Consider the following 27,758-nt stretch of genomic DNA (forward strand, 5'->3'; position numbering starts at 1 on the left):
TCCTGTTCCTCGCTTTACAGTAACTTACATATTGCGAACACATTTTCTTGATAAGTATCATTTATGAAGATGGAGAACCCACCACGCGCATTTCCGAAACGTAATGGAACGATCATATACTGGCACGTGAGAGCTCAAGGTAAGATAAAATGAGCCGGCACCCGCGTTTCAAGACTTTTGTAGTCCAACATCTCATTCCTATCCAAGACTATCTGTCAGGCTATCGTTCAGATTTATATATCAGATTTCCAGACCATTCTGACCATTCAGACCATCGTTCATGTTTACCCAGTGTGCATGGGACTAACAAAATATGCAGGCACCTACTCTTGCAAAATTCCGCTCCAATGTAAAAGCATGAAAACAATTCTTAGAAAAATGATGACAGCCATAATTCGTGGAAGTGGATGAAACATTCCGGCTGGGATTTACCAATAGCCACCGGAAAACAGCGAAAGTAAAGTAAAAATGAAAACTATCCACTGTACTGATAAATCAGTTCGCATGGATCCAATAGAGTATACGACAATAGCATTTAATGAGGTATAACCTACAACCATTCTACATTCTGGCCAGGTATCTTAAAATCAATGCAATGAACCCAAGGGATGCGCTTTGGCAGTGGTCCAGGTTCATATGACCGAAATGGAAGACTTATAATACTAATTTAATTCGCTCTCATCTGCGTGTGATGGATCTGCAAATATGCATCAACAATTCTCAATGGTGTTTCCGGAAGCACAAAATCAATGTGGAGGCCCCCATTGGAGTCATAGGACATCAGGACAGAGGTTTCATAAACATATAGAACGGCGTTTTTAAATGCAAGATAGTCAAGCGAGACGAATCAATTCATGTGCATTTGATAACATAAGTAGAGAGCTATCAAACGACCTTAATCATCAAGCCCGTCCGCCACTGGCCTGTTAACGATTACTTGATGTGAACAACACTAAAAATATCGTTGAAAAAAGGGAAATGTTCTACACTAATAGCACAAAACTGATGCATGCAGTGCCAGTAGTTCTAACTTAAATTCAGTGCCTGATGCTGAATGACATGAACCGAGGTTACTATTATTATTATTATTATTATTGCTATTATTGTGAGCATTGAAGAAATCGAGCGAGTGGCTTTTATAACGCCGAGTCAGTACACACTACATAGATCAACACAGAGCACGCAACACATGCGAACGAGACGCAACGCCAGCGATACACATGCAACGTTATAAAACATGAACGACTTGTGATACAATCAGCACCTGCGCGTCATGACCAGCTGGTTAATTTCACCAAGTCATTGTTGAAAGACATTGCTTTGCTGTTGAACTCATTTAATTTTTTTCTCTGTCGTGTGGTAGCAGGGAGGCGATTCCACGAAGCAACGGCTCTGCAGGCAAATGCCTTTTTCACGCACTCTTAGAGCAAGGGTGTTTTACAGGGCTCGTCTGCAGTACAGTTTCGTCATCGGTTGCTCTCGTGTGCCGCTGAGATACTTCAGATCGACGCCTGATCAGATTACTAGTGGCCCGTGGCCCATCAGGCACGTAAATGGTGCGATGCAAACATATGCAGTCGCGGTAGGTGACAGTGTCGTCGAAATTCGGCCGATTTTGCTGTTTTCGGGATTCCGTGACGTGATTTCGTTCGCGTTTGCGGTGTAACAATTCGTCTAAGAAAATGCTAAAATAACGCCCTCATGTCTCAGATTTTCCCTGTCGCAACTCGTGGGATATCTGTGCCCTTAACTGAAGAATATTTTATCTGCACTCTGAGGCTTTCAATTCATATCTGAGACTTTTCCTCGAATTCGATGATGCTTTTCATGTAAAATGTCTTGAGATTTTACCGTGACGATAGATGAGTATACCCAGCAGCCTGCATCCTCTATAAAGACGGCATAATTAGTAACAAGATCCACACGACATTGAAGCGTATGATTTGCAAAATGTGATAGCCATTTTGGTTTGGGTTTTGAAAATGAATTGACCACGTGACCAGGTGTTCTCAATCACGTGACCTCTGTTTACGTAGCCGGAATGCTGTGCATTCCTATTCGTTGCATAGGAATGTATTGTTAACATATTCTTTTAACTGTGAAGATGTATCATTTTAGGACTCGAAAGCTATTGTTTATTTTGTATTCACGTCACATGAATGGGTCGAACATGTTTTACCCAAGTGGGCCCCGAGTTTCATCACTAGATAATGTCAAGGGGAAAGATCGTTTAGTGTGCTATGAGAAATGGTTGCAGCTAGAATTAGTTTGTGTTACTGAGGTTCACGGCGACACAAATTTATCCATTGTGATTGATGAATTAGAATGCTGCTTGCGTACTATCGGACACTGATTCCAGTTGATAGTGTGACTTAGCAAACCCAGAGTGAATTGTTGCAATGTCCCTAGGTAGGTAGAGCTATAGAAAGAAAATATATGGCTAACTGAATTGAAATGCTAAACGTGATGAAATATACCGCACATGTACATGCATGCCTATCTCAGCAGCGTAAACCACGAGGTACGGCACACACGGAAACAGGATAGCGGTCTTCGTCGCTTGTTTCAAAAACGCTCCCACCTGAAACATTTCATGGCGAAAAAGGCCTTAACGGTAACAATGCAAACCATATAACCCTTGAGATTTGGCACATTCGCATGACACATTCAAAATTTCATAGGAGCATCTCACGAAATTAGACATCACTCACCTGTCATCAGGCTTTTCTTCTGGCAACAAAAGAGTCAAGTCTAACTCAAACGTAAAGCGATGAAAACTCCCCAGCTGCTTAGGTGAAAAATTTAGCCTGCTAGATCCCATGTACTCCGCTATTTTTTTCTTCAAATTGTGTAAACGCTAACGGTGTGCAGACAATCGTCCTCCTTTTTCACTGAAATATAGCGCATTTTCCTCTGAGCCTTAGCTGCCACTGCACACGACACATGGCACTCATTTCCAGGTTTCATTTATACTCGTACCAATGCAACATGATGATGATGAAAAAAAATTGGTGGGCATATCAAATGCCTCTGCCAAAGTTCAGAACGATAAAAATAATCATAGTTTTGTGGACATTGCTGTATTGCAAAGCGTACATACAAACATACAAAAACAAACATACCATAATAAGTTAACTCTCACACGCAGAGAGTAGCATTGCGGAGCTCATCCTCCATCAATGGCTCTCAAGGTGATGGGCTGTGAATATGATCATGTGTACTGTTCGTGGCCGGTCCATTGCTTTAGTTGTAGCGGGGCTTGTAGCCGACGATGACGCGCTCATACTGAGGCTGGGGCTGGTAGTAAGCGCGGGGAGCCTCATCATCGTCATCATCCTGCTCAGGCGCCTCGTACCTCTGCTCATTATCATCTTCATCAGACACCTCCGGGGTGGGGTACTCGGTGGGCACAGGGGTAGGCAGGTGGTCGCCCTGGGGCTGGAAGCCGTTGGCGTCGGCCACGTAGACGACCTTGTAGACAACACCGTCGGGACCGGTGTAGCTGAACTGGCCGTTGACGTCATAGCTCTCCTCATCGCCGTATCCCTCTACCGGCCGGCCAGACTCGGAGACGTAGATGCCGTTCTCCGTCTCAAAACTGCATAAAGATTCACAAATCAGCTGCAATGCTTAGAATCTCGAATCAGAAAATGTTTATACCACACAGTGCCTGTGTATGCTCGGGCGAGCAGCTACGACATTATAACTAGAGATCTTCACGGATGAGGCGTCTTTTACCTGATCCACCCGCTTCCCTGGGCCTGTGTTCATAGCCACACACTGCCCCCGCCCCAGAAATAGCTATAACCCTGTTTGCAAGTTTCATAATTTTTTATGATGACAGTGAGGAGTCTCGATAAATTTCACGACTAGAGTTACCATTTCTATTAATTACGGAGGTGGTGTGCCTTGAGCTACTAACACACTACCACCACTGCGACAGCAATACTTACTGCGAATCGTAAGACTGATCGTCACGGAGCTCAGCCTCCTGCTTCAGGATCTCGTACACCTTGGGGGCGTAGGTGGGGGCACCGTAGCTACGGTCGGGGGCGGCAGAGGCCACGGCCACAACGGCGGCGATCAGAATCTGAAAGTCGTGCAACATTAGCTTTTTTGGCTGCGTGATCAGTGCTTTGGATTGAAAATCTACATGCATAACTATCCATAAAGTTTGTGGCAAAGTGAGTGCATTTGCCTGTACCACTTCATTTAAGCAATACCCAAAACCAATAGTAATATGAAATGTCTGGGCCAATGCGAATCCGATGACAAGTGCAGTGCGAGTGAATGACAAGCCAACCGTGCATCTCATCACTGGAAAGTCTTACCAGCTTCATGGTTGTGTGTGTCTGGTCTGTCTGTCGACTGATGCCTCTGTTCCCTACCCAGTCGTATTTATGCCGAGCCGGCTCACCACCACCAGAGGTCACCAAGGCTGGCCGCACTAGTGAGGGCGTGGTCGGGGGACAAGAACCACCCCTCGTCCCACCACTGTGCAGATGTCACCAGCCGTGCTGACCCACTTTATACAGCGAACAGACGTAAGGCGGCGGTCTGGCCGTTCTTGTGGTGATATGTGCCGATCTAGCCACATTTATTCAGGCAGAAACACAGATTTTGTCGCATTAAGCCGTGGCAGGCACTTCAAGAAATGGCCACTCCCACCTCAGCATCGGCATCACTAAACTAATAAGTTAAACCATGTGCTACGAGACACTAACCGTTTACGGCACATAACTGTTTCAAAAATGACATTTAAAATACGTGCTCTCCAAACGTTGCTTTCTCGAATGTCAAACAGAAAAGCCTACTTCGGTGCGTGTTAAGCCATTGCGCAAAGGAACGTTACCTGAGCCCAGTCGCGTGAGTATGACAAAATCTGATTTGTTCTGGATGTGTTGGGACTCAGTACACCAGTTTGGCCACAGCACACCAGTTTGGGACCAGTTTGCGTTATAGACACTTGTGAACTGCAAAACACTACCTCAATCCCTCATGTACTGTCAGGACCTGGGTGTAGGACCTTGGAATCTAATACCGTGATGATGCGAAAAACCAAGTATTGGTAGCATGCGAATTGCATGTGAGTTGGAAGACAGACTACTTATCAGATGACCCTGATCCTCGCTGACACGTGCTGTTTATGTGAAGTATGAGCAATGCAGAAGAACATACGAAAAAACATCTTATCGAGATGATGTAACAAATGAGCAACATATAAGATATTTGATCGTCGCCTTGCTGCGAGCCGGGTCCTTGTTTTCTCAGCGGAAGGCGCTAGTGCATGTGCATCAATATGCCTTCGGGTGGAAGACAACAGTTGCCGTTTTAACCTAGTTCGTTATCATGTGTTTTATTACTAGTATATAATATAAGTATTAATTGATATGTCATGCGCTCACTGTTGGGCATTTACTTATTATCATGCCTCTTGGCGTGGTATGTCGCATCATTTCCTGGTTGCTTCATGTTTACTTGTACACTTGTTTATGTGTATTTCGACACATTGAAGGACTCTGGATATTCGCGTAAATACATACACTGAAGAGGCGCGATGGTTTTTGCGCGATCCAACGCTCAGTTTGCCGCGGATTGTTCTAAAATATTCGCTTTTGTTTTCAGGTGGTTGACACTGGCCGCTCGTATGCTCCTAATTCACATCTCTACCGAGACCTCAAGCAGCGCTCTCAGGGCCTCGTCCAGTGCGTAGTCGGCCACTATGTGTCGGTGTGGTCCGCCATCCGGCAAAACAACGGCTACGACCTTGGCTGACGCAACTCGTTCCAGAGCACCGTGCTGCTCCACGACCTGACGCAGCACAGATAGGCCACGGTGCAGCCAGTCCTCCAGCGTAACGGGTACTGGGTCCGTTCGCAACAGCTTCTGTTGGACCCCCTACCGCCGCCCCCCTCTCTATGTATGCGGAGCAGGCTTCCGAACTTGCTGTATATATTAAGTTCTACACCAGACAACATATTCTGAGTCATAAGCAATAAATAGTTATGTTTGCATCACATGAGTCGTCTTAGAGAAGTGAAAGTCTAAAGCAATGCTAACCAGCATACTCGTACGAGTTCATACTCAACAGCACATAAAGTCTCCGCCAAATGACAATCAATCGGGCAATATCTGATCTGCATTTGAGACCTTATACCGGGACATTCTCGTGCGACGGCTTAAGGAGGCTCGGTAGCATCGTTTCTTTACGCAAAGGTATTTTGTGTCGCTTGCCGCCCACGGCTTGGTGTTACATGCGGCTGCGGACGTCGCCCAAGATAGGGCGACTGCAGCGCCGGGCATCGGTTTACAGCGATATTCCGACCGACTCGTGGCTCATGAGTTCAAGTTTTTGGGAAGAACTTTTGCTATGCCGTGTACTTTTGGACTCCTGCGCCTAAGAATTTCTTTGTGTCACTTGGTTTTGTTGATGATGACACACCCTAGTGAGCACGTTCGGGTTGTGCGCCACGCGTCGCAAACGGGGCACTTTTCCTCAGGTCTAGGCCACAGGTCAATGTCATCAAAGGAGTACGCCACTGTCTGACAAAAATACAGCACCGGAAAAAGAACTGCACCCTCCCAACTGCTATAAAAATGAAGACACGACGGCACATCTGCCTTTCTTTCTCCTGCTGGCGTTTTTCTTTTTCTACTGACGTATTTCTCACAGAAAGCTCGGTTGACACTATGTGTACCGAAGCAAAGAACCTTGCACGGGCTTATGGGTGAGCAAGGTATGGTAAAACTAGGGAACATAACATAATATTTTTTTGCTAATGATTAAACTCATACTATAGAACAAATTCAAATCTTGAATACACAAATTGTATCGGACAAGCACATCATTGATATGCTCAACGGTCCTTGGCAGGTTTCGGTAAGAGATTCATGACGCTATATGACAGTCTTGAGAGCATATCGTGCGTTGATATTAATAATCTGCCCTAAAAGCTGGCGATCACTAGGTTGCGTATGTCAAGGAGCCCACCAAAGCTTTTCTTACGACCAGTACCTGGACAAAAAATCCACCAACAATCCATTGACTAGTCCGCTCCCCAACACAGCGCCGGCGACGACAATAGCCGGTTGGCGTCAGCTTTTGTGTGTTTCGAGGAATTCTTTAGGCTTGGCTACCAGATGATGCCAGGTTTTGCTGTCGTCACAAAACCTTGCCATGACGTCATCGAACATTGACGTAATAAGACGCAATTTTACAAAGTTAAAAACTTTGCTGCCTAGTGTCGTTTTTAAGCCTTGAAAGCTCACTAATAGCTTTTACAAGCACACAACAAGTAGAATAGAAGTAGGCTTTTCCCATCATATCTGATGTTTATCTTAATATCCTGAAATGTGGAATATTCCGTTTAATGAGTTAAATTATGTGCCAACAGAAACTGGCCCTTTACGGCACATAACTGCTTTGAAAATGGTCTTTAAAAAGCGTGTTTCGAAACGGTGTCTCAAATCTCAAACAGAAAGGCTTAGTTCGGTGCGCTTAGGCCATTCTGCAAGGGAACGTCACCTGAGCCAAGTAGTGTAAATATGACAGAATATCAATTGTTCTGGATGTGTTTATTTCGGTGCGTTAAGGCCATTCTGCAAGAGAACGCCACCTGAGCCAAATAGTGTAAAAATGACAGAATATCAATTGTTATGGATGTGTTGGAACTCAGAACCTATCACTTAGAATCACATTTTTGTCGCGTTATAGACATTTGCGAACTATAAAACGCTGCTTAAAACACTAATGTACTGCCCCAGAACACTGCAATTGCGCCTCTGGACAGTAGTTAAATGAAGACACTGCGTTTTGCGGTACAGGAAGTACGGTGTTGACGTATGCAAGTGTTGTCAGTACTTACGAATGAAAATGAAAAATGCACATGTGAAAAGAGGGTGTGAGACATTGAAATCCAGGACCGTGCCAATAGCCAAGTATTGGTAGTGTGCGAATTGCATGTGCGTTAGAAGGGAGAGAACTTATCAGATATCCCTGATCCTTGCTGACACTTACGTGTTGTTCATACGAAGTATAATCAGCATAGAAAAAACATAAAATCTAAAACTTTTATATCCAAAGGACCTAACAAATAAACAAAAGACAGGACATCTAATCTTTGGCTTGCTGCAAGCCGGGTCTGTCGCTTTCTGAGCGGAAGGCAGTGGTGAATACGCACCAATATGTATTCGCAGTGAAGAAGTTCTCGTATGTCGTCGACCATAAAAAATGAAGCGATAAGTTTAGGCTTAAACGAGTTGGCAGCACTCGATTTTGAAGTTATCCCGCTGTTTACGGTGAACAGGTGGAATCTGAACAATTACAAAATTGTGTTTGACTGTCCCAAAATTGTTGATGCCTTTCTTAATACACTTCACTTGTTGATAAATACGAAGCTGGAAGCTAAACCTCGTCCAATGACGATGCCAGAGCAAGGTATGGATAATCGCATGTGCGGTGATGTTTTCGGAAATCACAATCGCCATGCTTCCATTTGAAGTAGGTTTTAGTTGAGGGCCATACAAACCGCAAGGCTGAGAAAAAAGGTACGATTCTGGTATTACTCAATCTGACTGGGTAATCATAAGCCACAACTAACCAACCAACAATCCTCTAGAGCTAGATTGAAGCCCACCAGGGATTTCCTAAGCACTGGAGGGCAAAGAAAATCTTGGGAGGGGTCTCGCTCGGCCCAAGAGCTGTTCTCTTTACAGGCTAATGCCTTAGGAAACATTGGCTGTGGGTCATCATGACTTAGTGGCGCATAGCGCACAAACAGTGATGGCGAACAAAGTGGTAGTGAGGCTTGATCGGACACGAAGCGAGGGACAGAGGCTGCGGTGCGATCGGTTCTATGTTTTCGCCTAGTTCGGGAATGAGATGCGAATTATAGCAGAACAATCGGTTGCAGCTTCTGAGTTGTCATTGTTCAAGATTTAGTCATAATCACTTGCGTGGATAGATGCATGCAATCAACGCCCACGGTAACTGGTGATTGCTACGTTAGCCATCCCCACTGGACCGTTGAACTCCGTGTCAACGGCATGATTTCATGGCGAAAGCTGAACGAGCCACAACACGTGGCAGTATCCGCCCTACCCTGATGGTAAGCCCCTCTGACCTCACCTGACCTTTCCCGCGCCCGGTGTCATCGGCCACATACCATGTCGTCCAGGGACAAATAAGGAGCGCAGGATGTGAGTTCAAACCCTTACCACCACTGTTTGGTGAATCGGAACGCAGGCGCTCTAACCAACTGAACTATTGGGACGAAATATGGAACTTGGAGGGGAACGAAAATAGTAATAACAAATAATGAAAACGTTAATGAAACTAACGTGAAAATGCCTGTTAATGTTGAGAACAAGCTTCAGCATTAGACAAAATCATTGTCAACACTGAATTAACAAAACGCCACATTTGCACGAAGAACGAGAAAGCATACGCGATCCGGTGATAAGATTATTCAAACGATATCCTTGAGAACGTCAGCCCTATTTAAAAACCTCGGTCTCATTGGCATTTTACGCTTGCTTGGTCAGTCACGTAAGTTTGCTGGCTGGAGACAAGAATCTACCTGCACTTTCCGTATTAGTCCGCTGAGTATCTCAATGATGGTCGCTTGTGGTTGACCGTTTAATCAAAGCAATTACTAGCCATTGTTTTCGAGACGGCTAGGAGTGCCTCTCTAGAATACCGAGAATACTTAAAATATAGGCAACAGTGCAGGCATCGTTGTATTTCAATGCACACAGACACACATACACACGGGCAACAATAAATTAGGTTCGCTCATGTAGCGTTATGAGCCCAAATTCTGCATCATTTGTACAGAACGCGACAGGCCATTGCAAACGATCAAGTGGAAAGCGAAGAGCCTGTACATGGTTCAGTTGTAACGGGGCTTGTAGCCGACGATGACGCGCTCATACTGAGGCTGGGGCTGGTAGTAAGCGCGGGGAGCCTCATCATCGTCATCATCCTGCTCAGGCGCCTCGTACCTATCCTCATCATCATCGTCATCAGACACCTCCGGGGTGGGGTACTCGGTGGGCACAGGGGTGGGCAGGTGGTCACCCTGGGGCTGGAAGCCGTTGGCGTCGGCCACGTAGACGACCTTGTAGACAACACCGTCGGGACCGGTGTAGCTGAACTGGCCGTTGACGTCATAGCTCTGCTCATCGCCGTATCCCTCCACCGGCCGGCCAGACTCGGATGCGTAGATGCCGTTCTCCGTCTCAAAACTGGCAGAAAGATTCGCAAGTCAGTTGCAACACTTACATTTGTAACACAAAGATGGCTAATGACAAACCATAACTGTTAAGTTTTGTGGAAAGGTTACTTTGTCATTGGAACGCGATGGAGCAAGAACGCGACCGTGTTTGGCAGCAGCCGCTAGGTTGAATCCTATTTTGCGTGAACAAATGACCATGAATGCCCTACACGTGACGTTACACGCTCATATTACGCAACCGCTTCGTGACTGCAAGTCTGAAAGTGTTCAGTTATATCAGAAAACTCCAGCATCGCAATCACAGGTACTAATTGAGCCTTTACGGCAGGACTTACTGCGAGTCGTAGGACTGGTCGTCGCGGAGCTCAGCCTCCTGCTTCAGGATCTCGTACACCTTGGGGGCGTAGGTGGGGGCACCGTAGCTACGGTCGGGGGCGGCAGCGGCCACGGCCACAACGGCGGCGATCAGAATCTGAAAAACGTGATGCAGTGATAAATTTGATATTCGTCCAGTACTTTATTGAATTACAAATTCCGTTTGTAGTGCATCTTTCAATGCAAATGTTTATACCACGTTGCAAATTCTTGACAACGAAATCATACAGTTCTTTGAAAATTATAACAATGCAATTCCAATGCCAACACTAATGGAAGTGCATTTCAAAACGAACTATGCGTATTTTAGATGAGCGTCTTACCAGCTTCATGTTTGTGTGTGTTTGGTCTGTCTGTCGACTGGTGCCTCTGTTCATTACCCAGTCGTATTTATACCGAGTCGGTTCACCACCACCAGAGGTCACCAAGGCTGGCCGCACTGGCGAGGGTGTGGTCGGGGGACGAGGACCGCCCCTCTTCCCACCACTGTGCAGATGTCGCGCTGACCTACTTTTTGTGGGTGGAACAACGACGAGCCTGTAGCCCATACATTCTTGTGGGAACGTGTTGGTCTAATCCTAGTATAAATCAACTCAAGTCCTGGTCTTGAGACCAGAAAATGATTGCCACATGGCTACCATAATAACAAGATTGAGATGACATCATTATAATGCCATGGATGTTTGTGAAACCTTGAAAAAGTTTGCACGTCCTCGCGAACGTATACCTCGGAAATTGAAGGGTCTCATGTCTTGGGAGGGGCAGAGCTGGGAACTGCCCCGAGTGATCTTCAATGTGGTGATTTCAGTTAAAACCCGCATACAAATGTGAAACACCCCTTTAATGATTGTGCCGATGTTGCCCCAGATTACTGGAATAATAAATGGGACTGGGCGGCCTCAGAAATGATGGTCTGCATACGGCGACCCGGGAAGAATACTTCAAATCGTTCGCGAATAGTAGGACTGAGTGCAGCGTAAAGCACTACTAAATGGCTATCAAGTGCAACTGCAACACACTTGTTTGATAAATGTCTCAGTTTTATTTTTGACGAATGATTCCGGAAAGCACATCACTTAATGCAGGTGGGCGGGATGCAGCGGAGATTTGTAAGGTTTCGACAGTCACTTAAACATTCATGGTCGTGCGCGTTGAAGGCGACCGTGTGCAGGTGATATCATTGTGGTAGCACTGTCTGCCTGAATCTTGTGATACTGTTCCTGGTTTTACAGGAACTTACATATTGCGAACAAATTTGTTTTGATAAATATCATTTATCAAGGTGGAGAACCCACCACGCGCATTTCCGAAACGTAGTTGGAACGATAATATACTGGCACGTGAGAGCTCAAGGTAAGATAGAATGAGCCGACACCCGCTCTTCAAGACCTTTGCAGCAAAACATTTCATTCCTATGCAAGATCATCTGTCAGGCTATCGTTCAGATTTAAACATCAGATTTCCAGACCATTCTGACCATTTAGACCATCGTTCATGTTTACCCAGTGTGCGTGGGACTAACAACATATGCAGGCACCTACTTTTGCAAAATTCCGCTCCAGTGTGAAAAGCATGAAAATAATTCTTAGAAAAATCATGACACAGCCACAATTCATGGAAGTGGATGACACAATCCGGCTGAGAATTACCAATAGTCACCGGAAAACAGCGAAAGTAAAACAAAAATGAAAACTGTCCACTGTACTGCTAAAACAGTTCGCATGGATCTAATAGAGTAAACGACAATAGCATTTAATGAGATAAAACCTAAAACCATTCCACATTCTGGCCAGGTATCTTAAAATCAATGCAATGAAGCCAAGCGATGCGCTTTGGCAATGTACCAGGTTCGTGTGACCGAAATGGCAGACTTGCAATAATTATTTAATTCGCTCTCATCTGCATGTGATGGATCCGCACAAATGCATCAACAATTCTCAATGGTTTTTCCGGAAGCACAAAATCAATGTGGAGGCCCCCATTGGAGTCATAGGACATCAGGAAAGAGGTTTCATAAATGTATAGAACGGCGTTTTTAAATGCAAGATAGTCAAGCGAGATGAACCAATTCATGTGCATTTGATAGCATAAGTAGAGAGCTATCAAACGACCTTAATCATCAAGCCCGTCCGCCACTGGCCTGTTAACGATTACTTGGTGTGATCAGCACTAAAAATATCATTGAAAAAGTGGGAAACATTCTACACTTATAGTAAAAAACTTGTGCCTGCAGTGCCAGCAGTTCTGACTTACATTCAGTACCTGATGGTGAATGACATGAACCAAGGTTATTATTATTATTATTATGAGTAGTAGTAGTAGTAGTAGGAGTATTGTTATTATTATTATTATTATTATTGCGAACATTGGAGAAATCGAGCGAGTGGCTTTTATAACACCGCGTCAGTACACACTGCATAGAACAGCACAGAACACGCAGCACGTACGAACGAGACGCAGCGCCAGCGATACACATACGATGTTATAAAACATGAACGACGTGTGATACAATCAGCACCTGTGCGTCATGGCCAGTTGTTTAATTTCGTGACGGTCTTGTTGAAAGACATTGCTCTGCTGTTAAACTCATCTAACTTTTTACTCTGGCGCGTGGTAGCAGGGAGGCGATTCCACGCCGCCATGGCTCTATAGGCAAATGGCTTTTTCACGCACTCTAAGAACAAGGGTGTTTTACAGCGCTCGTCTGCAGTACAGCTTCGTCATCGGTGGCTCTGGTGTGCCTCTGAGATACTTCAGATCGGCGCCTGATCAGATTACTGGTAGCCGTGGCCCATGAGGCATGTAAATGGCACGATGCAAACATATGCAGCCGCGGTAGGTGACAGTCTCGTCGAATTTGGGCCGATTTAGCCGTTTTCGGGATTCCGTGACGTGATCTCGTTTGCGTTTGCGATGTACCAATTCGTCTAAGAAAATACTAAAATAACGCCCTCATGTCTCAGATTTTGCTATATCATATCTATGGGATATCTGTGCCTTAACTGAAAAAAAGATTTCCTCTGCACTCTGATATTTTCAATTCATTTCTGAGAAGCTGGAATTGGATGATGCTTTTCGTGTAGTGTCTTGAGATTTTACCGTGACGAAAGATAAGTATCACCAGCAGCCTGCATCTTCTATAAAGACGGCATCAGTTAGTAACAAGATCCACAAGAAATTGAAGCTTATGGTTTGGAAAATGTGATAACCATTTTGATTTCGGTTTTGAAAATAAATTGGCCACGTGACCAGGTGTTCTCAATCACTTGACCTCTGCTTACGTAGCCAGAATGCTATGCATTCCTGTTCGTTGCATCGGAATTTATTGCTAACATATTCTTTGAACTGTGAAGATGAATCATTTTGTGGCTCGAAAGCTATTGTTTATTTTGTATTTACGTCGCATGAATGTGTCGAACACGTTTTACCCAATTGAGCCCCGACTTTCCTCAATAGATAATGTCAAGGGGAAAGATTGTTTAGTGCGTTATGAGCAATAGCTGCAGCGCTAGAATTAGTTTGCGTTACTAAGGTTCACGGCGACACAAATTTTTCGATTGTGATGCATGAGTTAGAATGCCGCTTGCGTACTGTCGGACACTAAATCCAGTTGATAGTGTAACTTTGCAAACCCAGAGTGAATTGTCACGATGTCCCTATGCGGGCAGAGCTATAGAAATAAAATATTTGGCTAACTGAATTGAAATGTCAAACGTGATGAAAGATACCACACATGTACATGCATGCCTATCTCAGCAGCGTAAACCACTACGTACGGCACACACGGACATGATGGCGGGATTCGTCGCTTGTTTCAAAAACGCTCACAAATGAAACATCTCATGGCGAAAAAGGCCTTAACGTTAACAATGCAAACCATATAACCCTTCCGATTTGGCACATTTGCATCACACATTCGAAATTTCATAGGAGCATCAAACGATTTTAGACATAAGTCACCTATCATCAGGCTTTTTTCGGGCAACAAAAAGGTCAAGTCTAACGCAAACGCAAAACGATGAAAACTCCCAGATGCTTAGGTGAAAAATTTAGCCTACTGGGATCCAGGCACTCCGCAATTTTGTCTTAAAAAAGCGGGTGAGAGCTAACGGTGTGCAGACAATCTTTCTCCTTTTTCACTGAAATGTAGCGCGTTCCTCTGAACCGTAGCTTGCACTGCACACGGGACTTGATATTCATTTTCAGGCTTCATTTACACTCGCACCAATGTAACATGATGATGAGAAGAACATTTGGTGGGCATATCAAATGCCACTGCCAAAGCTCAGAACGATAAAAATAATCATAGTTTTGTGGACATTGTATTACCAAGCATACATACAAACACACAAAAACAAACATACCACAATAAGTTAACTCTCATTCGCAGAGAGTGGCATTGTGGAGCTCATCCTCCATCAATGGCACTCAAGGTGATGGGCTGTGAAGATGATCATGTGTACTGTTCGTGGCCGGTTCATTACTTCAGTTGTAGCGGGGCTTGTAGCCGACGATGACGCGCTCATACTGAGGCTGGGGCTGGTAGTAAGCGCGCGGGGCCTCATCATCGTCATCATCCTGCTCAGGCGCCTCGTACCTCTCCTCATCATCATCGTCATCAGACACCTCCGGGGTGGGGTACTCGGTGGGCACAGGGGTGGGCAGGTGGTCGCCCTGGGGCTGGAAGCCGTTGGCGTCGGCCACGTAGACGACCTTGTAGACAACACCGTCGGGACCGGTGTAGCTGAACTGGCCGTTGACGTCATAGCTCTCCTCATCGCCGTAACCTTCCACCGGCCGGCCAGACTCGGAGGCGTAGATGCCGTTCTCCGTCTCAAAACTGCAGAAAGATTCACAAATCAGTTGTAATGCTTAGAATCTCGAATCAGAGAATGTTCATACCACACAATGCCGGTGTATGCTCGAGCGAGCAGTTACGACATTATAACAAGAGATCTTCATGGATGACACGTCTTTTACCTGATCCACCCGCTTTGCTGGGCCTGTGTTCATAGCCACACACTGCCCCTCCCCTTAGTCAGCTGTTACCACCCCCGCCAGAAATAGCTATAATCTTGTTTGCAAGTTGAAGGATTTTTTCAAGATGTCAGCGAGGAGTCTCATGAAATTTCACGACTAGAGTTACCATTTCTGTTAATGATTACGTAGGTGGTGTGCCCTGAGCTACTAACGCACTACCGCCACTTCGACAGCGATACTTACTGCGAGTCGTAAGACTGGTCGTCACGGAGCTCAGCCTCCTGCTTCAGGATCTCGTACACCTTGGGGGCGTAGGTGGGGGCACCGTAGCTACGGTCGGGGGCGGCAGAGGCCACGGCCACAACGGCGGCGATCAGAATCTGAAAGTGGTGCAACGTTAGCTTCTGTGAGTGCGTGATCGGTGCTTTGGATCGGAAATCTACATGCATAACTATCCATAAAGTTTATAGGCAAGTGAGTGCGTTTGCCTGTACCACTTCATTTAAGCAATACTCAAAAGCAAGAGTAGTATTAAATGTCTGGATCAAAGCGAGTCCGATGACAAGTGCAGTGTGAGTGAATGACAGGTCAACTGTGCATCTCATCATTGGAAAGTCTTACCAGCTTCATGTTTGTATGCGTTTGGTCTGTCTGTCGACTGATGCCTCGGTTCCTTTCCCAGCCATATTTATACCGAGCCGGTTCACCACCACCAAAGTCACCGAGGCTGGCCGCATAGATGAGGGCGTGGTCGGGGACAAGGACCACCCCTCGTCCGCCACTCTGCAGGTGTCACCAGCCGTGCTGACCCACTTTATACCAGTGTCCTAGAAATGCCGACTTTGGGTGTAAAGCAACACCGTATGAGAAGGAATGCTTCACTCCTCCCCATATTTTATGTGAATTTCCACTCCTTCCCGACATTGTCTAATCGCACATGCCAAGCCCCTATTTCCCTTTCTGAGGTTTTCAGATGTCATCCAAAACCGAGCTCACTTGAAGCCACCAAGCATAAACGAGGCTCCACAGAACCTGGACACCTATGGCTATGTCCTGCCTCACCTACATATGAATCATGTCTATGTATGCACAGAGCAAGGGCGCCAGATACCTCCAAGCCCACGAACCCCAGCGACTCCAGCCACTTGCACGCATTAAGCTTGGTTTGTTTGCAAAATGCATCACAATCTGCATCTGTGTGCCAAATACAAGGTTTCCACGCATCCCCTGTTTCATTTTTATTTTTTAGTCTCACCACCACGCCACGAAAGCGGAGCCTGGTACAAACACGAGCAAGGCCCGGCAGAGAATTTTACTCTACGTATTTCCTTCTTCCCGAGGAAACTTGACCACTCAACTGCATCACTCCCGAAATGCAGGAGCAAAAGGTTCAGTAACTGTCTTCTCAATTAAACTTGCAAGATGAATATCATCATTTGAGCACTTATGTTAACAGATTTTAAGTCAAATGAGCTAATTACAAAAGTTGGCAAAAAAAAGTACAAGTCGTTAATTTAATTTAGCTACTTTTGCTTTTCTTGGTATCATACGAGTGTGATACCACTTTATTCTTCCTTCCTTTTCGATTGCCTTTAGAGATACCATCTGCCGCTTAAAATGTTGACCAATTTCTTTGCAAATTGCTCCAACTGGAAATTTGTACGTATTTCATGCGTAAATTGGATTAATTCGCCAGCCGCCCAAACATGTTTGATATGCACCCAAGAGTGAACAATTCACAGGGAATGAAGGAGACAATTTGAAGTACCAAACTTATTTTTACCGCCATTTTTGCCCCGTTACACCCTAGGTTAACCGTTTTCTTGGTTCATGGCGGTGCTCAATAATGATAAATCTCGGTCTATCGAGTGTCCAGCTCACCAGGCTACCTGGCAAGGCTATCGTATGCTGCCATATAGAGCCTTGGGACAGACCTGACGCAGCTAATACAGAAGTGTTGACGAAATTCTGCCCTCTGGAGATGCTTGTCATGCGCACCTCTTACTTGTTTCGCATTTTAATCGCGTGGGTTGGTGGGCATGATTAAGTTATATTTAGGGGGTGAATGGGATGACTGTCTGCCAGCAGACCATGCAAAAGGTATTGACTTTTTGTTGTGGGGGAGCAGGAAGAGGCCAGTTAGTCTCCTGTGGGCCAAGTAATTGCTTGCCTTACCTGCTTTCAACACGTGATTGGTAACCAGAGTTTGCCATTTTCTGTTCTAATCCATCGAGTTTTGTCATAAGACAAATGATGATCCCGCAATGTATGTCATGGGCTTATTTTGTTCCATATTCTTGGTTATTTAACCCAAATTTCTGAAAGTGGTCCCTCATGGTTTCTTTAACCAGATGTTTTCTATAGTTGTTATAGTTTGCTGACGGGCAGTTGACTGTACTGTACATGTGCACCATATTTTTTACACAGGGATAATCTAAGCTGCATAGCAATTATAAGATGAGTTAAATATTAGCATGTAACAATTAGTCAAACTATCCCATTTAAAAGGTGAGGCCAACACCTCAAACTTTGTCATTAAATATGAATCAACAAGCCTTAATGGATGCCTCTGCTGCAGCTGAGCAGTCAAGCAGCAATACTGGCATGTTCACCTAGAAGTTATGCAGCTTTTGGAGAAGAGAGATTGTTTTGTGAAGCATACCCATTATTGCCCTTGACAAAAGTTAACCACGACAGTCAAAATAAGTTGTTCAGAGTGATTTAAAGTGTTTTGACTTTGTGTGTTGTCATTTTTGTCTGATATCAACAAGCATACCCAAATGAACTGAATAAAATGCAAGTTGAAAGCACCCAAAAATGAGCTCTATCATGTTTTTATCACAAGTGCTGCTGTCAACAGATAGGTGAGTTTAGATGATGTTCAACATATGGGCTACTCTAAGTAAGGTTTAGTTGGCTAAGTGCATGGCAAGTGGCAATAAGAATTATGCAAGAATCAGTAACTCGCAACTGCTGCTGTGATACAAACAGGTCAGACAGGATGAGATGAAGTAAGGCCTCTTTAGGTTAGTCATAGGCTACGTTCATGGGAATAAGCGTTGATATTTTATAAGAAAAGTGACAACATATTTGTTTTCCCTGACGATATCTTAACAGAAGCCAGAGGTATGTCTATTTTGATTGACTTTGTGATGGGCTGATGTGTAGGAGTCCAAGATTTGTTTGTTTGAGTGTCTTATGCTTGTTGAATTTTCTGTTGTTATTTTGTTACTGAATTCCTTTGCTTTGTATTGTTTTAAAAGTGTTGTGGAAGGAAGTGAAAAGGCAAGCATCAAATTGTTGGTGTTAATAATTTTGTATGCTCATAATACTGTCATGAAATTATTATCCTTTAATACACGCCCGGTAGGCCGGCTGGATACCCTTCGCTCGGGTAAGCGGGGGGGGGGGGGGTGCGGAGGGGGGGTTAATTTGACCCTCTGAGATCTCGGGATCTAAGAAAGCTAGATGCACTAAATTAACAGGGTGTGTTGACCTATACGTGAACTCACTTAGGTGAGGGTTTCAGCTTCCTAGGTCATGACCTTCAGGTTAAATAAGGTGACACAAAGTAAAATTCCCGGTTTGACTCCAAAGCGCCCCCAGAACCTGGGCAACTGTCTCTAAATGTCACAAGCCCATTTGAGGTCACTGACCTTGTCTGACCTTTTAGAGGTCATGGTGGCCAAATTGATACAAGACTGCTCTGAGTTTTGCATTTGCATAGGCGACAAATATCATGCTAGGCAGTATGTTCCTAAAACAAAAAGGTCGACCTGGGTCTTTCTAGCTCAGTGACATTTTATGACGTCTAAGAAGTCCATTGACGATGTATCATGCAGTTCCTGCTGTCAATAAATTCGAAATGAGCACCAGAAACTATCGCACACAAGATGTTAAAAAACAAAATAGTTTTGCCAGGTGCCTGATATTACGTCCATGCCAACTTGAAATAGATGTCTTTGTTTGCTGAAGCATCAGTCACGAGCTCAGATGTTCCATCTTTTGTGAATTAATTTTTTCACTCCCACGCGGTGTTTTTGCCACGGAACTTCTCGCTCCCACCCCAGTTCAAAAGCGATTCTAGCTCCCTGCTTTATACAGCGAACAACCGTAAGGCAGCGATCTGCCCGTTCTTGTGGCGATATGTGCTGATCTAAGCACATCTATTCAAGCAGAAACACAGATCTTGTCGCATTAAGCCGTGACAGGCACTTAAAGAAATGGCCCCTTCCACCTCAGCATTGGCATCACTAAACTAATAAGTTAAATCATGTACCACCAGACACTGGCCCTTTCCGGCACATAACGGCTTCGAAAATGGCCTTCGAAATACGTGTTTCCAAACATTGGTGTCTCAAATCTCAAACAGAAAAATCTATTTCGGTGCGTTTTAGGCCATTGCGCAAAGGAACGTCACCTGAGCCCAGCAGTGTGAGTATGACAGAATCTCAATTGTTCTGGATGTGTTGGTGGTTCAGTACCTGCCATTTAGAATCACATTTTTGTTGCGTTATAGATACTTGTAAACTATAAAACACTACCTCAATCACCAATGTATTGTCAGGACCTGTTGCAGGACCTTGGATTCCAAGACCGCGGTGATGCAAAAAGCCAAGTATTGGTAGTGTACGAATTGCATGTGAGTTGGAAGGGAGACTACTTTTCAGATGACCCTGATCCTCGCTGACACGTGATGTTTATGTGAAGTATGAGCAATGCAGAAGAACATAAGAAATAACAACGTTACGTCCTTACACAAATGAACAACAAATAATATATCTGATCGTCGGCTTGCTGCGAGCCGGGCCTTTGCTATTTCCAACGATTTGTCTCAGTTTGTTGATTACGGCACCTACACCTTACAGTCTGCTGACATCCAGCATCTGATCACGGGGAAATGGGTGACATGGGGGCTGTTATCAGACGTATGGAGGCTGCCATAGACACTGTATTGTTGGCTGGCCAAAATCGAATGACTTTTTGACGGGCACAAATCTGGAGACGAAACCTCGCTCAATGACAATGCCAGGTCAGGGTGTGAATAATCGCATATGCGGTGACGTTTTCGGAAATCACAATCGACCTGCTCCCATTTAAAGTGGGCTTTAGTTGAGGGCCATGCAAACTGCAAGGCTGACAAAATAAGGTACGATTCTGGTATTACTCAATCTGACTGGGTAACCATAAGCCACAACTAACCAACTACCAATGCTCCAGAGCTAGATTGAGCTATGCGAACTGAGATGAACATGAGAGATTGAGAGCTGAGAGCTGAGACTGAGCTCCAGAGCTAGATCGGTCACCAGTTTTCCAGAGCGCTGCAGAGCAAAGAAAAGCCTGGGAGGCGTCCCGCTCGCCCAAAGAGCTGTTCTGTTTACAAGCTAATGCCTTAGGAAACATGGACTGTAGGTCATCATGACTTTCAGTGGCGCGTAGCGTGCGAACAATAATGGCGAACAAAGTGGTAGTGAGGCTTGATCGGAGTCGAAGCGAGCGGCAGAGGCTGCGGTGCGATCGGTTCTGCTCGCATTTCAGGCGACCGGGTGGGAGACAACAGTTACTGTTATTACTGCGAATTAGAACATCAATCGTTTGCGGCATCCGAGCTGTCATTTTTAAAGATTTAGTCATAATATCTTGCGTGGAAAGATGAATGCAATCAACGTCCACGGTGACTGGTAATTGTGACGTTAGCCACCACCACTGGGCCGTTGAACTCCGTGTCAACGCCATAATTTAATGGCGAAAGCTCAACGAGCCACAACACGTGGTAGTCTGCGTCCTATACTGAGGGTAGGCCCCTTTGACCTTACCTGACCTTTCCCGCATCCGGTGATACCAGCCGCATTCCATGTCACTTAGGGACAAATAAGGGGCGCAGGATGTGAGTTCAAACCTTTACCGCCACTGTTCGTTGAATCGGAATGAAGGCGCTCTAACCAACTAAACTATTGGGACGAAATATGGAAGTTGAACGGGAAGGAATATAGCAATGAAAGAATACCGAGAACCTAAATGGAAATAAACTTTTTATACCTCTTATTGTTGTGTGGAAGCTTCAGCATTAGGAAAATCATGATCACCGCCGGAATAATGAAACGACACATTTGCACGAAGAGCAAGAAAGTAGACTAACAGATCACCCTTTTCTATATTCATTGTTCTGTCTGACTTCTACGTGCGACGGTTGATTAGATCATCTAAACGATATCCTTGAAAACGTCAGTGCTATTTAAAAACCTCAGCCTCATTGACGTTTTACGCTTGCATGGTCAGTGACGTATGTTTGTTGGCTGGAGACAAGAATCCACCTGCACTTCACGTATAAGGCCGCTGAGTGCCTCAATGATGGTCGCTTGGGGGTGGACCGTTCAACAAAAACAATTAATACCCATGGTTTTCGAGACGTTTAGAAGTGCTTCTCTAGTATCTGAGAATGTCTAAGATATACGCAAAAGTGCAGACATCGTTGTATTTTAATGCACACACACGCACGCGCACTCACACACGGACAACAATAAATTAGGTTCACTCATGTAGCATCACGAGTCCAAATTCCTCATCATTTGTACAGAACGCGACAGGCAATGGAGAAAGATCACGCGGAAAGCGCAGAGCCTGTACATGGTTCAGTTGTAACGGGGCTTGTAGCCGACGATGACGCGCTCATACTGAGGCTGGGGCTGGTAGTAAGCGCGGGGAGCCTCATCATCGTCATCATCCTGCTCAGGCGCCTCGTACCTTTCCTCATCATCATCGTCATCAGACACCTCCGGGGTGGGGTACTCGGTGGGCACAGGGGTAGGCAGGTGGTCACCCTGGGGCTGGAAGCCGTTGGCGTCGGCCACGTAGACGACCTTGTAGACAACACCGTCGGGACCGGTGTAGCTGAACTGGCCGTTAACGTCATAGCTCTCCTCATCGCCGTATCCCTCCACCGGCCGGCCAGACTCGGAGGCGTAGATGCCGTTCTCCGTCTCAAAACTTGGACAAAGATTCGCGAATCAGTTGCAACACTTGAAATTGTAACACAAAGATAAGTAATGACAAACCATGACTGTAAAGTTTTGTGGAAAGGTTACTTTGTCATTGAAACGCGAGGGAGTAAGAGCGCGATCGTGTTTGGCGACAGCCGTTAGGTAGAATATCAATTTGCGTGAACAAATAATCATGAATGCATTACACGCAAGGTTACACGCTCATATTACGCAACCGTTTCGTGGCTGCAAGTCTGACAGTGTTCAGTTATGTCAGAATACTCCAGCATCGCAATCACAGGCACTGCTTGAGCTTTTACGGCTGGACTTACTGCGAGTCGTAGGACTGGTCGTCGCGGAGCTCAGCCTCCTGCTTCAAGATCTCGTACACCTTGGGGGCGTAGGTGGGAGCACCGTAGCTACGGTCGGGGGCGGCAGCGGCCACGGCCACAACGGCGGCGAGCACAATCTGAAAAACGGGATGCAGTCAGAAATTTGATATGCGTCCAGTACTTTATTGAATTACAAATTACGTTCACAGTGGATCTTTCAATGCAAATGTTTGTACCACGTTGCAAATACTTGACAACCAAATCATACGGTTCTTTGAATAGGAGAACAATACAATTCCAATGCCAACACTAATGGAAGTGCATTTCAAAACGAACTATGCGTATTTTTGATGAGCGTCTTACCAGCTTCATGCTTGTGTGTTTTTGGTCTGTCTGTCGACTGGTGCCTCTGTTCCTTACCCAGTCGTATTTATACCGAGTCAGTTCACCACCACCAGAGGTCACCAAGGCTGGCCGCACTGGTGAGGGCGTGGTCGGGGGACAAGGACCGCCTCTCTTCCCACCACTTAGCAGATGTCACCGGGTGCGCTGACCTACTTTTTGTGGGTGGAACAACGACGAGCCTGTAACCCATCCGTTCTTGTGGCAACGTGTCGATCTAATGCTAATATAAATCATCTCAAGTCCTCGTCTTTAGACAAGAAAATGATTGCCACATGGCTACTATAATAACAGGATTGAGATGACGTGACGTGATGACGTGACATCACTACTTATAGCGACGTTACTGATGATCTTCAGGTCTGATATGCTCGTGAGACTGGTGCAGAGTGTTGCGAAATCAGGTGGAAAGTGTCCCGCTCCCATGCAAGATCCTACCTAGACATGATATGCCAAGCTGCGAGCAAATATATCGACAACTATCATTTATCAAAGTGCAGAGCTCGATACACTAGTTTCCACAGCAGAATGGAGCAGTACTATCTTGACGCGTAGCAGTCTGAGGTAAAATCAAATCAACTGGCACCTGCACTTCAAGACTCGCAGTCCTCACCTTCTTATCCATATCCACGATCGACTGCCAGACCATCGTTTCGACTTAGACCATCATATTCCCAGACCATGCAGACGATTGAGACCATGCAAACCATCGCTCAGATTTATAAAGTGGGCGTGGAAATGATAAGATATAGAACTGCCTAATTTTGCAGCAACAAAAAATCACCAGTTTGAAGAGCATGAGCACAATGCTAAGCACAACCTATTGACATCTTGGCATCGCCAAAATTGGGTGAACTAGATGGCAAAGTCCGGCTGGGAGTCACCAAAAGTCATTGGGAAAAAACCTCGATTAGTACTTACATATTTCCGTCAACCTTACAGGCCATATTCTGCCCGGTTTTGCTGACAGGTTACACCGTAACGCAAGCCGGCTTCGACGGGTCACATGATCTTGTGGTCGAGAGCCTCTCGGGGGGGGGGAGGGGGAGGGGAGGGGGGTCTGTCACGGGGCGCGGGTACCGGGACCGGGACCGGACGACCCTCAGCGGCACCACATGCCCTCCGGCGCTCGGCGTCGGCCGTTCGACGCCCCGGGCCGGCGCTGTCCGCACCCGCCAGCCGTTCAGAAGGCCGTGTGCCGCGGCGCCTCCCGCGCTCCGCCCTCCGCCGGCGCCGCCGTCCCTCCCGAGGGACCCGGCTGACGCCCGACACCAGCGCTGCAGCACGCCGGGTACACGGGGACACGGAGCTGAATAGGGGGCTAGGCACCGTTGAGGTCACGATGTCCAACAGTGCTGGGGTCACGAGGTCGGGCATCATCGGAGTCAGGGGGTGGACACTGTCGCGGTCACGAGGTCGGGCATCATCGGTGTCAGGGGGTGGGCACTGTCGCGGTCACGAGGTCGGGCATCATCGGAGTCAGGGGTGGGCACTGTCGTGGTCCCGGGGTCGGGCATCATCGGAGTCAGGGGTGGGCACTGTCGCGGTCACGGGGTCGGGCATCATCGGAGTCAGGGGTGGGCACTGTCGCGGTCACGGGGTCGGGCATCATGGGAGTCAGGGGTGGGCACTGTCGCGGTCACGAGGTCGGGTGTTGTCTGAACCGATGACAGATGGCGACGCGCCCGCGATTTCGTAAGAAGGGAACTGGGGAAGTCCTTGATGCCTCAGAGATTGAGGAGCCCCCACTTGTTCAAGACTTTCCGTGACAACTTGGCGGAGTTCTGCCCTCACTTCGTTGCAGGTAGAAATGGCACCACGGATACGAGCCCGCGGAGGGCTGCCGTTGTGTGTCTGTCTTGAGACTCGCCGACTAAGATGGCTACATCCTGGCTACATCCATGAGGCTACATCCTCGTCCCACCACTGTGCGGATGTCACCAGCCATGCTGACCCACTTCATACAGCGAACAGCCGTATGGCGGTGGTCTGGCCGTTCTTGTGGCGATATGTGCTGATCTAAGCACATCTATTCAGGCAGAGGTACAGATCTTGTCGCATTAAGCCGTAACGTGCACCTAAAGAAGTGGTCTCTGCCACCCCAGCATCGGCATCACTAAACTAATATGTTCAACCATGTGCTACCAGGCACTGGCCCCTTACGGCACATAGCTGCTTCAAAAATGGCCTTTGAAATTCGTGCTCTCCAAACGTTGGTGTCTCGAACGTCAAACAGAAAAACCTACTTCGGTGCGTTTTAGGCCATTGCGCAAAGGAACGTTACCCGAGCCCGGCAGTGTGAGTATGACATAATCTGATTTGTTCTGGTTGTGTTGGGAGTCAGTGCCTACCATTTAGATCACATTTGTGTTACGTTATAGACACTTGTGAACTGTAAAACACTACCTCAACCACTTATGTACTGTCAGGACCTGGGAGCAGGACCTTGAAATCCAAGACCGCGGTGATGCGAAAAACGAAGTATTGGTAGTGTTCCAATTGTATGTGAGTTGCGAGAGAGGCTACTTATCAGATGACCCTGATCCTCGCTGACACGTGCTGTTTATGTGAAGCATGAGCAAGACAGTAGAACATAACAAATAAAAACATCACGTACAGATGATATAACAAATGAAAACATGTAAGATATTTCATCGCCTGCTTGCTGCGAGCCGGGTCTTTGCCGTCTTAGCGGAAGGCACTAGTGCATGTTCATCGATATGCCTTCGGGTAGAAGACAACAGTTACTGTTTTTGACATAATTCGGTATTATAATATTATTATTAGTATATATTATAAGCATTAATTGATGTCATGTGCTCACTGTTGAGCGTTTATCTATTATCATACCTCGTGCCGTAGTATGTCGCATCATTTCCTGGTTGCTTCATGCTTACTTGTACACTTGTTTTTGTGTATTTCAACACATTTAATGTCTCTGAATATTGGCGTAATTACATACACTGAGGAGACGGAATAATTTTTGCGCGATCTAATGCTCAGTTCGTCGTGAATTGTTCTAAAATATTTGCTTTTATTTTCAGATGGTCGACGCTGGCCGCTCGTATGCTCCTAATTCACATCTCTACCGAGGCCTCCAGCAGCGCTCTCAACGGCCTCGTCCAGTGCGTAGTCGGCCACTATGTGTCGGTATGGTCCGCCATCCGGCAAAACAACGGTTGCGACCTTGGCTGACGCAACTTGTTACGGAGCACCGTGCTGCTCCGCGACCTGACGCAGCACAGATAGGCCACGGTGCAGCCAGTCCTCCAGCGTAACGGGTACTGGGTCCGTTCGCAACAGCTTCTGTTGGACCCCCTACCGCCGCCCCCCTCTCTATGTGTGCGGAGCAGGCTTCCGAACTTGCTGTATATATTAAGTTCTACACCAGACAATATATTCTGAGTCATATGCAATAAATAATTATGTTTGCCTCACGTGAGTCGTCTTAGAGAAGTGAAAGTCTAAAGCAATGCTAACCAGCATACTCGTACGAGTTCATACTCAACAGCACATAAAGTCTCCGCCAAATGACAATCAATCGGGCAATATCTGATCCGCATTTGAGACCTTATACCGGGACATTCTCGTGCGACGGCTTAAGGAGGCTCGGTAGCATCGTTTCTTTACGCAAAGGTCTTTTGTGTCGCTTGCCGCCCACGGCTTGGTGTTACATGCGGCTGCGGACGTCGCCCAGGATAGGGTGACTGCAGCGCCGGGTATCGGTTTACAGCGGTATTCCGATCGACACGTGGCTCATGAGTTCAAGTTTTCGGGAAGAACTTTTGCTATGCCGTGTACTTTTGGACTCCTGCGCCTAAGAATTTCTTTGTGTCACTTGGTTTTGTTAATGATGACACACCCTAGTGAGCACGTTCGGGTTGTGCGCCACGCGTCGCAAACGGGGCACTTTTCCTCAGGTCTAGGCCACAGGTCAATGTCATCAAAGGAGTACGCCACTGTCTCACAAAAGTACAGCACCGGAAAAAGAGCTGCACCCTCCCAACTGTCATAAAAATGAAGACACGACGGCATATCTGCCTTTCTTTCTCATGCTGGCGTTTTTCTTTTTCTACTGACGTATTTCTCACAGAAAGCTCGGTTGACACTATGTGGACCAGAGCAAAGAACCTTGCACGGGCTTATGGGTGAGCAAGGTATGATAAAACTAGGGAACATAACATAATATTCTTTGCTAATGATTAAACTCATACTATAGAACAAATTCAAATCTTGAATACAAAACTTGTATCGGACAAGCACATTATTGATATGCTCGACGGTCCCTGGCAGGTTTTGGAAAGAGATTCATGACGCTATATGGCAGTCTTGAGAGCATATCGTGCGTTGATATTAATAACCTGCCCTAAAAGCTGGCGATCACCAGGTTGCGTATGTTAAGCAGTCCACCAAAGCTTTTCTTGCGACCAGTACCTGGACAAAAAATCCACCAA

This window comes from Pollicipes pollicipes, unplaced genomic scaffold (genome assembly GCF_011947565.3).
Source record: "Pollicipes pollicipes isolate AB1234 unplaced genomic scaffold, Ppol_2.1 Scaffold_4219;HRSCAF=4965_pilon_pilon_pilon, whole genome shotgun sequence".
Lineage (NCBI taxonomy): Eukaryota > Metazoa > Arthropoda > Thecostraca > Pollicipedomorpha > Pollicipedidae > Pollicipes > Pollicipes pollicipes.